This window comes from Pinus tabuliformis, chromosome 5_1, assembly GCF_031772625.1.
Source record: "Pinus tabuliformis cultivar Carrire ecotype Pingquan chromosome 5_1, CPIR1, whole genome shotgun sequence".
Taxonomy (NCBI): Eukaryota; Viridiplantae; Streptophyta; class Pinopsida; order Pinales; family Pinaceae; genus Pinus; species Pinus tabuliformis.
In genome coordinates this window covers 638,644,730-638,657,777 of record NC_142305.1, presented here as the reverse complement: position 1 = coordinate 638,657,777, position 13,048 = coordinate 638,644,730, and the positions used below count along the sequence as shown (strand labels likewise).

Here is a 13,048-nt window from a genome sequence, read left to right as displayed (position 1 = left end):
AAAGAACGATATCACAGTGGAGAGCTGCTTCACAAGATTGGACATGGATTCTGCTTATTCACCACAGAAACTATTGTTGTTGAAGATGAGAAGCAGCACAAAAGTAAGTCATTCCACAACTACTACAAACTTACAACAATATTAACATCCTGCAAATATTCTCATCTATGAGGAGCTTTGGGGGCCTATAGATTACAAGAGAATAGCAGAAATTCTTCACTAAACATGTTAGTAGCGTACTGATCATCTTGGCGGTTGGAGACAGAACTGGTGTTAGTAGCGTACTGATCATCTTGGCGGTTGGAGACAGAACTGGTGTTGAAGCTCTCTTTCCTCACAAACCCAGCAGGGGCTTTCTTGTCATAATTCTGAGTACAAAATTTGACTGTCATTTTCTGCATCTTTCTATTTATATACATTGTTTGAACTCCTGTACAAAATTTCCCACAGAAGAGAAACAAAAGATATTACAATCATATTGTAAGAGAAATGATCTGGCTACTAACAAATGAAAACCAACATGAAATGATGATTCAAGCACTACAAAGCTAAATCCTAGTTTTCAAAATACATTCTGTATTAACTGCATGTGGGCATCAGACTGTCCTTGTACAGTGACTTGAGCTATTTGGCTAGCAAGAAATGAAAAGAATTCAAAACAAAGATGTTATTACTAATCAAGTTTGACACAAGAATAGATATGCATATTAAGGGACACAGCCACCTTTAAAGGAAAAGAAACAAATAATACTAAGATCCCCAGATATATATATATATAACAATAGTGTGGAGTTATTTCAACGAGGCTTGTCAAGGTAATCCCAGCTATTGTGGATCATGAGGCATTACTTTAAGAGACAATTACGAGATCAGTTTCAAAGCAGAGCTGTAGGAGATGGATCAAACAACAGAGCAGAACTTTATGCTTTTTGGTAGATTCTGAATATAGCAATAGAGAAAGGTTTAAATTGTCTTTAGGTGATAAGAGATTCCGAACACATTGCAGAGAGGTCAAATGGAAATTTCAATCAGGAAAATTTGCAGCTGGCCCATCATTGGACGGAATCAGAGAAGCAAGGAAAAATTCCATGTCATTATCTTTTCAGCATGTCTGCAAGGGATAAATATGAAGGCTGATATATTGTCCAAGTAAGCACTGAGGATGCAGAACAGATGGATGGAGATGATTGAATACCCCATCTGGACCTTCTCATTCAATCTATTTCTAATCAAGCTATTATAGTAATGACCTTTTGGATGGCTGTTTTGGAAGCAGTGTGTTGTAAAATTTCCATGTTTAAGAAACTGATCGTAAGTAGTTTTCTTTGGTGTCTTGAAAAACCTGGAGGATTGCATTAGGTGAAGGCTTTTGAAATTTCTTAAGAGTTCATGTATGGCACAACACACACACACATATATATGAGAGCACTGGATTTATCAGAGGGTTGGTGGATGGGAGATTGTTGAAGAAGCTGTGGTCTCTTTCCCAATTTCCCTGTTATCCCAGTTTCTGTGGGAAAACTCTCAACATCCAATAAAGGTTGCCAACTACACTCAAGGGAATCAAGTTTTTCTTAAACTCTCAATGAAATTTTGTTTTTTCCTTCTAGCAGAACCCTTTCATTCAGATGTGCTTTTGCATGCTGCAATCTAGAAAAACTTGTTGTCACTTTCATCGTGCCAAAACATGAAGAGTGTAAGTTTCAGACAATAATCTAAAAAGATTTTGCGAACAATTTTTGTCACGTTTATCAAGCCAAAGCATGAAGACTCTAAGCTTCAGAGAAAATTCCATCTTTCAAATTAAACAACATAACATTACAAAACATGCAAGTCCAGAACATAATTTTTTTTAAACTCACAAAACTAATTTCATTACTAATAATTGGGAAAAAGTTAAAACATTGCTTCCTGGAAGAGGGCACATATAGATATATATTAAAGAAAGGGTTGACACGAAAATAAAACACAAATCTCTGTTCTTAAAGTAGTCTTAAGCATGGAATACAATTCAGATTATTTTCTCTGGCTGTTTACCGACCCTAAAGAGAGGGGAATTAGTTTAAAAACGTTTTGCCTGCTGGAAACATCGTCATCATCTACGCAATCCTCTGCCATCTTGTACCTATATGCAACCCATGAAAGCATCCATTTAGACAAACATTTATATTCAATACAAATCTATGGCTTGGTGTATAAAGAAAGAAAAGTCAACAACCAGAGTCGTGTTTCTTGTATTTCTTTACATTCATCAATTTGTGAATATAACTATTAATGGCTGATAACAAGTTCAAAACACAAAGATGTACAGCACATGACATGTGCAACAACACCCTCAGTGAGAATTCCTATGGCTAAATACCAACTGTGTTTGCAATTGTAGCAAATGACAAGCCATTTGATTAAAGACTGCCCTCTTGAATATCTTGCACTGTAGAGGAAACAAAAGTTAAAAACCCAGCCTGTGTCATCTTCGTCAAGTATATTTGAGGCCCAGGACCTCACACAAACATCTATGTTTAACGCAGAATACTAATGTAAGATTTGGTAATAATAAAAAATGTCAACAATCAGACTTGTGATTCTCTTATTTCTTTATTATATATTCATCTATTCGAGAAAACACAGAGATACAGAGCGTGAGATGTGCAATAAACCCCTAAGAGGGAATGGAGATGGCTAAATACCGGCTGTGTTTGCAATGTACATAAACCACCAAGAACAAACATCTAAACATCTTCAAGAACAAACTTCATTAATTCTGAAATAAATATAGACCCAATTTAACAATAGTATATAACAATTTGTTTTGAACAACACCAATTGGTATTGAGGCACCATTAATCTCCCATTCTCTGTTAAAAAGCTATTAGATCATATTTGAAGAGCGTGATCATGAGGAAGAATCATACAAAATGCACATAAACTGTAGCTTCTGCAAGAGGTATTGAGACTCAGTGGAAGGTATCCAAGAAGTTGACGCAGTGAAACAAAACAAGCAGACAACAAACTATGTAAAAATGGATAAAACGTTTATCGTCACCACAGGACCATAGGAATCCATATAAAATGAGAAATTCAATGAAAAGAAAAACAGGGGACAAAAAACAAACTTCGCATAAGGGCATATAGCTTACTTGGATCTTGAGTAGTCACAATTGCATTGCCAGCAAAGTCACAAGTACCAGGGGCCATGCCATTCTTCTTGTAGTAGCTGTCAAAAGCATAGCAAGCATGAAAAAAAACAGTATCTGGGTTATAGCACGTGCCACTTTATTGAATTGTTGTACAGTCTGCACCTCCAAGACCACAAGCATAGTCCAGAGCAACCTGCAAGCTTGAATCAGGGGTACCAGGCTTTGTTACACACCAACTTTGGCTTGAGCTGGTTGTCGGTGTTGTTGTGGTAGGTGTTGAGGGAGGGGTGTAAGGGGTAACTGTTGGGGTGGTAGGGGTTGTGATTGGGGTAGTAGGGGTTGTTGGTGTGATTGTTGTTGGAGGAGGAGTTATTACTAACGCACAGGAAAATGCAAAAAAAAGCTAAAATAAATATTTGAATGAAGGTTAGCAAGAAGATGAGAATGAGATACCATTCTTTTAAAACAGTTTTATTATCAAGGCCCACGTCTCCATAGTTGTCAATTACACTGTTTGATGATTGATCCATCCAAACAACAACATCCAGACCCAAGAAGATGAGCATGGCTTTGAATACAAGATGGATTTTAATAACAGTGATAATGATATACTTTGTTTGCTTGAATACCAAGAAGCTCCTAGAAGAAATCTGCTACACTATATCATTTATTGGATTTTAATTGATACAGGCATTTAGGTCTTCAGAACTGGCTGCTGCTAGCATTTTTGCTTCTACCAACAATGTTCCAACACACAGGAAGATGCAACTGAAATAAGTAGCTGTTGCCACATAGTGCTCACACCTCAGACACTCCTGAGGTAGGACAACTGCAGAGCTATTCTGCTGCCAAAGTTTGTTAATTAAATTCTTAATTCCGAAAACTAAGGAGTATAGCATGAAATCAGGACGCTGCAGAAAATGGACAATTTTTTGCTCTTGTAAAGCTTTTACTTGATAGTGAACTAAAAAATGTGGAACCAATTTGTCCCAGTGAAACCTGCATACCAACTATATTTAACCTCTCTTTCCTACAAAGTGAAAGAATTACCTGAACTGCACTGGTGTACCCATTTTCAAAGTCTCTCCTAGCGTTCCCCCCATTACATCAAAAAAAATGTTGGGACAAATGGGATCGAACTCTGGAGAGTTTTTCCTGTACATCCTCTAGCTCTCTGTCTACACTAGCTATTCCAACTAAAACATCTTGATGTTTCTCCTCAATTCACCCAATAGAGATCGATATCATCTAAAGCTGTTTTCCGACCATCATAGATACAATCAAAGAAAACAAAGCAAAGAAAACAGGAACACAGAAGAATATGGATGTTGCATCACCATTATTGCCCGATGTTGGTGGAATACTAGTACCACCCAAGCCACCAGATGCAGGTATGCTTGTATTAAGAAGTGATGAACTGCTACTGCTGCAAGTAATTTGGAAAAATCACAATGCTACAAAACTATAAGCTGAGATATAACATAAAATATATCAAAAATCCAGTAAATCTTGATTCTCAATTCTGTATGAAAACTTGAAAAAGTACTTATTGTAGAACAGAAAAATGAACAAAAGATAGGAGGAGGAATGTGGTTCCTTAGTATATACCTTTGTGGAAATGTGCATGTCCCAGTACTTGTCATCACAAAATCCATAAAGGGAGATTTGCATGAGTGCAATGCATTCTCCAATCTCACACAATTTCAAGCCTCAATTTGTATATCATGTTAACCCATGAAGGGAAGATTTTCGAAAATGTATAATGTCAAGCATATTAATCAAATATTCATCATAAAAAAAGATTGAGAATCACGAAAGTCGTAATGTGAAACAAGATGTTGAACAAGATATTCCTTACATTAAAGTTAAGTGCTTCTAGAGTGTGATGACATTACTGTTATGATCTCAAACTTTGGCATGCTTATGATAGTCAACCAATTCATAAAGCAAGTCAATTTATGAATGCTTATCTTATGCAATAAATTTGTCCATGCCTTAGGCAACCTACAATAGGCAAATTTGTTAGTGCTCTCATAACAGATAGGAATTTTATTTCAAGATTTAATGTTACCCATCCTAGAGTAATAGGGGCCATTCAACAGTATGAGATAAATGCCAATGTACACTTAGATACAAGAAACGCCAATACCTAGGATGTTTAGATTTGCTGAGGGCCCTTTATAGGCCACTTGAATTTTGATGACTTGAACGATTACTTTGGGACAACATTAAATAAATCAGTGCTAGAAACTTTCTTTTTATTTCCTTTGGCTTACATGAGAGCACTTCATAAAAGTGCGAGCAGCAAACACTTATGGATGCAAGGATGCAATCAATGAGTTGTAAGGGGCAGCATAAAATGACCATAACAGTCATCAAAACCAAAGAGATGCCAAACAATAAGAGACCCAACAAGGAAAGCTCATGCAAGAGTCCAATGGTGGTTATTATGAAATTGTCAGAATGATGCTTCAGATCAGCTCACTGTCATGCCTGAAAACTCTTAGCCCACAATAACTTGTGTAATTGAATTGTTAAGGGAATATTTTAGCTCAAAGGTTTTCATATCTTATAAAAAGTAAATCAGACCTGAAGATAATTATATGCTTATGACATTCAACTATTTATGAAACAAACTAACCAAATGAAAAACTCAATGTAGAAGCATGTGTGAATAACATATTTTTTTACAATGCCATTGCCTAGTAAATTCAGATCTCAGTATGGCCTTTAAAAAAAATGTGACCGTCATAAAAATTGAATGCAAATTACGTACCAGACCACAGGAAGCATTTTACAACAGTGAATAGGACCCACATCTAGGTAAGAAATACAAAGCTTAGAGCATTCAACACTGTGATTAATGTTTCAAACCCCTTCTTGGTTAATTTTCAATGTTAGGGTTTTTAATTATTATATGTTTCAGATGTGATTTTATATAGCCCTGTTGGAAGATTACGATAAAAAATAAATAAATAATAAGATCTACCTCTTGTGAAATAGTATGCATCAAAATGAAATGCAGAAGAGGTAAATCTCCAATAAATTTACTAGTGAAACACTCCAACAAGCTGAAAGAAACCCTGCAAGCAAAGAGATATTAGTCCTGGAGTAAATGAGATTAGAAACAATAAACATAATCCCTGTGGCTAGTTTTTTACAATGCCATTGCCTAGTAAATTCAGATCTCAGTATGGCCTTTAAAAAAAATGTGACCGTCATAAAAATTGAATGCAAATTACGTACCAGACCACAGGAAGCATTTTACAACAGTGAATAGGACCCACATCTAGGTAAGAAATACAAAGCTTAGAGCATTCAACACTGTGATTAATGTTTCAAACCCCTTCTTGGTTAATTTTCAATGTTAGGGTTTTTAATTATTATATGTTTCAGATGTGATTTTATATAGCCCTGTTGGAAGATTACGATAAAAAATAAATAAATAATAAGATCTACCTCTTGTGAAACAGTATGCATCAAAATGAAATGCACAAGAGGTAAATCTCCATAAAATTTACTAGTGAAACACTCCAACAAGCTGAAAGAAACCCTGCAAGCAAAGAGATATTAGTCCTGGAGTAAATGAGATTAGAAACAATAAACATAATCCCTGTGGCTAGGCTGTATGAGGCCTTTAGGACATACGGCTGGGCCTAGGAGAGCACTCTCAACGGTCAAATCCAGGGGCAGGACGATAAGACCTTGTAATGAATGAGTGGAAGCTTGCAAATCAATTAAGGTCATAGAATGAAACCCTTGAAAATTTATTTGCAAAATTTCTATGCTTTAAATCTCTTAAAGATTTTCGCTCAAGCACCAGAATTCGAGTCAAATATGTGTCTACAATTATGCAAACCGAGTCCAGGTCAGATTTTGTTGAAGAGATTTTGCAAGGCTGAACCCTTGCAAAATTTAATTCTGAAATGAGATCAAGGGCCTAAACCCTAGCGGCTACTTTGAAAAGATGAAATGCAGATCGATGTACCCTGGAACCCTTCCTTCAACTCGGCTTCCTTTTGAAAAAAATGGCCGCTTGGAGGAGAGGAGTGACGGCTACCAAAAATTTTGGTCTTGCATTTCGATTACTGCAACAATCTTCAGTTATGACGTTCGGGACTTGCGGCTTCAATAAAAATTATCCCATGAAAAGTGGCTGCTTATGCGAACGAAGCCGTTGCAGAGGGAATTGAAACGATGGAGCGAGAAGAGGCGATCGACCAGGTGTCACCATGAAAAAATCCTGAACAAATACTAACCACATTGCCCAGTCCGCCAGGTGTCAGCGTGAGAATCAAAAGGACAACGAAAGTCCCTTTCAAAGGAAGGCCTATCGGCCTAATAAATATGTTACTGCGTACCTTGTTGAAAGGGTTCTCCTCTGTCTAAGAAATATCTTACGAATGCAAACAAGGATTGAACCAAAGGTTAATGATAAATTATCCATTGTCACTTGATTTTTGTCAGCAAAACATTGGTGAAGTATAGTGAATTACGGTGATGGTTATGGTTAGAATTATATGATGATTTCTTTATTAAAATTGGGTAATATAATTAGTTGTGATATTTTGATTTTTTATTATTATTTAAAATATGTGTTTGAATGTATAAATAAAATTAGTATTTAAAAAAAAAATTAAAATAACTTATTTTATCTTATATAAAACATAAATTATATATCTATATCTATATATATAATTCTTATTAAAAAAAGATGGTTAATTGAATTGCAATTTCTGGATGTAATTCAAATATGAGTATTATGACAGTGCTAGTTATGGTTATTCTAAGTTGGACCAACATTATACTCAAGAACTTAGTGCTAGAACGGTGCAATTAATATTCAAGTTAGAGAATTGGTTATTAATAGTAGCATCATTAATTAAAATACCATTTTATTCCATGCACAAAATTGAGTATTTTAACCAAGGATGATGCCATGATGTGCTCAGAAAATACCAGCCAATAGTGTAAGAGCTATCTATTACAGGGGTGGTGAAGAAGATACATCAGTTGAGGCGGAACGCAACAAGGCTCCGTCTTGGAATCCACATGGCTCTGCACCTGGCATGTACCTGAAACGGGCCTAGAAACAACAATGTCGCTGCGCAACAAGGAAAAGGTATGCATCCTAGCGATTTAAAGTAAATAATACCATGAAATTGCAGGGTTAGGGCAGGGGAAAAAATTGAATTGGGGGTTTTTAATGCAGTCCTTATTTACAGTTATTTAGAACAAATTCCTATCAGATGTCCCCCCCTTTGAATGGTTCTGGTAGCCTCCTTCCGTTTTAAACAATTTATTATGGTTATCCCATTTTTCTCTTTTGGTCAGTGGTTTTACGGTGACCATTACCAGTTATTCAGTGACCATGTAGATTGTTACAGTTTTAAAAAAAAATTATCAGAGATTTCACAAATTTCCCTTTGGATAGTGGTTTTACGAAGGCCTTTTCCAGCTATTCGGTGATCCCAATTTACCTTTCTGGACAGTGGTTTTATGAAGGCCAATTTCATTTATCTAGTGACCACTATTCTCGATGTCCGAATGTTAGCTTGCAAGTATCTGTTTGTCTTATCTTATCCCTCTATTACACAGTTAGTTCCCTTAGGTCCACTGACTCGCATCCTGGAGCGATGGTGGTTTGAGTGGAGTAACTTATTCTCCTTATCTCAACCCTATAAAAATATTGCCATTAGAATAGGATACAGATGGTGGTTTTGCCAGGGATGCTATTGTATTTGTTGTTGTGAGGGACCTGAGTCCTAAACAATCTTGATAGCGGTTTTGGGATTGACTGGTTTTTCCGGGAAGGGTTGCTACCAGATTCTGCTTATTCACTATTCCGAGAGGTTCTTTCAAACATTTATTTTTATAAGAAATATATATCTATAAGCTAGCACAGGTTGGAGGTGACGGGTGTCCATATTCAGTCTCCTAGTACGCTCCACCTAACATCTGCCCCTATACCCTATGTGTGTAACTTTACTGTTTTAGGACGGTCTAGTTATTGAGGAGATTTCTAAATCAGGTGGTTGATTCGGCGGTGTTGACATTCCCTTCGGTGGTAAGGTCCAGGTAAGGTTAGGCGTGGGAACTAACGAGCCTACTTGAGGTCAGGTGGTACTTAAATCCTGTCGTGACATATCCTGCAGTTGGCACGGTAAATTTTCTCATGGGAATGTACCTGGCCTGACACGTACAAGTCCTGGTGTCGTAGACATTCTCGAGGGTGGTGATTCCGAGGAAGGTTGGGACGTGGGAACCGTAGTGATTGCAATCGGTTTCCTAGATAGGCGGGAAGGTTTTAAACCTTGGAAGGACATCATAGTATTACACATAGACTGATGGACCCCTTTGAGTCTGACACGTCATTACATAAAGCTTTTATCCAAGCCACAGTGGCGGCTAAGTCACAAAGCCATGCAAATCAAAATACGATGTGGAAGGTGGAAGATTCCCCTCAGCTGACAACCCTGGGCGATGGACATGAAATGTGGTTGGAAGCCAGTTTTATGCCACAAAACAATCTCGAGAGAAAAAGAGGTGGCGAAAGGAAGGGTGGTAGAAAACAACATCCCATAAAGATTACTACTCCAACGCCTATTCTCTCATTTGTTCACGACGTGCTCCTCGATCAAATTACGAGTCTTCAGAAGATGGAATTAGTAGGAAGGTGGTATCTTTTAGAGATTGAAGAAGCTGAGATGCAACAGTGGTTGGCAAAGAAGTGGAAAATCATGTTGTGGTATGTTCTCACGGTGGTGAAACTCATGGGAGGATGGTATAGTTTTCATTTTCTGAGTGAAGAAGACCTCAGGAAAATTGCAGCAATGCCATGGGTCAAGGACCGGGGTTTTTTGGCAATGTATGCATGGTATGTAGGCTTCAATCCTTTGAAGCAAATGCCAAAAAATAAACTCATATGGGTCAAATTTCCTGGAATACCACTAGAATTTTGGACGAAGGAAGTATTTACTGATATTGGTAATGCCATCGGAAAATTTGTATACATAAATCCTCAGTGTCTGGGAGCAAGGGATAAAAGGATTGCTTGGGTCCTTATAGAAGAAGACTTTGGTGAGGCTTTTGCAGACCACATTGAATTAAGGTGGTAAAACATCAATCTCACTCAGTGTTTGGATTTCTGGGGAATTCCATTTCGGTGCCTCAATTGTCACTAAACTAGACATTTAATTGCTAATTGTCCCAAAGCAAGAGGAGGGTGGTGGTCGTCGAGGGAGCGTAAAGGGATTCACCAAAGGCTACAGAAGGAGAACAAGTCAGAGTGCTTCTCTCCTCATCATGGTTATGTCAACAAACATAACGGAAATACTTCGGGCTCAAGTAATTCTAGTCACACTAACCAGATATTTTCTTAACCTTCTCCTCGTTTTATAAAAAAGGCATCTATTCCTATACCTATTCAAGTCCAATCATCATCCCCGTCATCTGAGCAGTCAGGTTCCCATATAGTTGTTGATTCATCATTTCGAGAACATCCCCAAATTTTTTCATCTCCAGTCTTTCCTCAGATGCCGCTACAGTCGCAACATACTATGATAGATATCCCATCTACCTCATATGCCACATACACACAAGCCCGAAGGCTTCATTCTCTAGCTACTCAACCAAATTCTCCAAAAGATAAAGATAAAGCACCTGCTCAATTTTCTCTGGTATCCTCACCAATTAATTCTGTTGATAGCGACCTTGATTTCCTCCTACAAAGGAAAACTCTTGACCTCAAGTCGCTTACTATCCATAAGCCGAAGGGATCCGGTTCTCCTGAAATTAGTCCATCATCTGCAGGGAATATTACTGTGAGGCGTAAAAACAACAGAGGCAGCAGACACTTTAGAGGCCGCCCGTGCCAAACACATACTACCTTGACAAACTCGCCATCTCTCATTGATATACCTATTTCCTCTCCCATCTCTCCTAGGGCACTTAGAGCATGCATGCCCTCCAATAGGCTCAAATGAATTCAATTCTATCATTGAATATTAGGGGTTTGGGGGCCCATCCAAAATTCCTTGCTCTAAGAGATCTTTTCATTTCATCTAAATCCAGCATAATTCTCATCCAAGAATCAATGCATTCTGCAGCCCAAACAATTGATTATTATAGGAGGATGCTTCCCACATGGTATATTGTGGCAACTGATGCCACTAGTAGGTCTGAAGGTCTTGCTATTTTTTGGGACCCAAGGTGGGCAAAGTTGACGCGTTCTCATGTTCGGTGGGTATATTTCTGGTTGGTTATATCAGAGGTATCCCAGGAAGATCTCATATTCTCAATGTGTATGCTATTTACAAAGAGAGGGAAGGTTTTTGGGATATAATGGAGGTATCAGGGATCCTTAATTCACCCTCTCTGATTTTGGCAGGAGACCTTAATTGTACCTTAGGCATAGAATAACTGTGGGGACAATCTAGGGTGGTAGACAAGATGGCATAGAAGCTAAGAGAAATTTTTTTGTCCCACAACTTAATAGATGTCTCCCCACCGAAAAATGCTCCCACTTGGGATAATGGAAGAAGTGGAAACAAGGATATAGCTAAGAGACTTGATAGATTTCTTGTCCAAGAAAATATGATAGATAAGATGGGGGATGTTAGATCTTTTATTATTGAAAACTATGTATCATACCATTGCCCTATCACTCTTTTTTGGCGTAATACTGATACAAGGTTTGGTTTTCCTTTCAAGTTCAATAGAATCTGGCTAGAAGACTTAAATTTTGACTCCCTTATCCAATTATTCTAGAAGGAAAGAAGAAATACAGAGGAGGGCATCTCCAGTACTGAAAGCTTTATAAATAGGCTTCGAGTTCTTAAAGTAGAGGTAAAAAAATGGGAAAGGAAGAAGAAGGAGGAGCTGAGAAGGGAGTTGACTGCTATTGAGGAGGAATTAAAATCCCTACATAACCAAATGGCTACCCATTCTCTTCCTCCCATAGTAAGGGAGAGAATTCATGCTCTAGAACTAGGGGAAAAGAAAATTCTTCAAGTTAGGGAGACAAATTGGAGACTGAAAAGCAGAGCATTATGGATTAAGGAAGGAGATAAAAATTCTAAGTTTTTTCACCTCTTTGCCAATCACAGAAGAAAACAAAATACAATTTGGCAAATAAAGGATGGTGAAGGGAACATATATAACAATCAATCGGATATTAAGTCTCTGGTAGTTTCATATTTTAAAAAAGCATATAATAGAGTGGAAGTGGAGGATGTGGATGCTTAGTTGTGGGCAATTGAAGAATATCCTAAAATGTTTAATGATGAGGATAATGTGGAGTTGTTTAAGGAGGTTAAGGAGGAAGAACTGACCCAAGCTATTAAATCAATGAAAGGAGATAAAAGCCTAGGTCCAGATGGATGGACTGTTGAATTTTTTGCTCACTTCATAGACATATTTCAGGAGGACCTGCTACAGATGGTTGAGGAATCTAGGACAAAAGGCTTCATACATCCTCATCTAAACTCTACATATATCTCCCTTATGCCAAAGAAATCAGAGGTGGAAACCTTTGCTGATTATCGCCCAATATCACTGTGCAATCTAACTTACAAGATTATCTCTAAGATAATAGCCAATGGATTGAAAGTTTCCTTATCTAAATTCATCTCACCTTAGCAATATGGTTTTTCAAGTAATAGAATAATCCATGATGCAGTGGTTGTTGCACAAGAATGCATGCACAGTATTAAGTCAAAAAAGATGAATGCAGCAGTGATGAAGGTAGATCTAAAAAAAGCTTATGATTGCTTAGATTGGGGATACCTAAGAATGGTGTTGTATAAAGTTGAAATAAACTCAAATATGGTTGAATGGATCATGGGATGTGTGTCTACAGTTCGCTATGCAGTAATAATCAATGGATTCCCATCCAAGTCTTTTGCTACAAG

General features: G+C 37.5%; 1 long non-coding RNA gene across 1 annotated transcript; it reads right to left on the bottom strand.

The window, feature by feature from the left end:
* Positions 1-3,929: 3,929 nt before the first annotated feature.
* On the bottom strand, positions 3,930-4,776 carry LOC149166592 (uncharacterized). Its single transcript, XR_016260446.1, has 2 exons — positions 4,746-4,776; positions 3,930-4,563 (listed from the first exon to the last, which is right to left on the bottom strand). It is a non-coding gene; the product is annotated as an uncharacterized LOC149166592 (long non-coding RNA).
* Between the last annotated feature and the right edge of the window lie 8,272 nt (positions 4,777-13,048).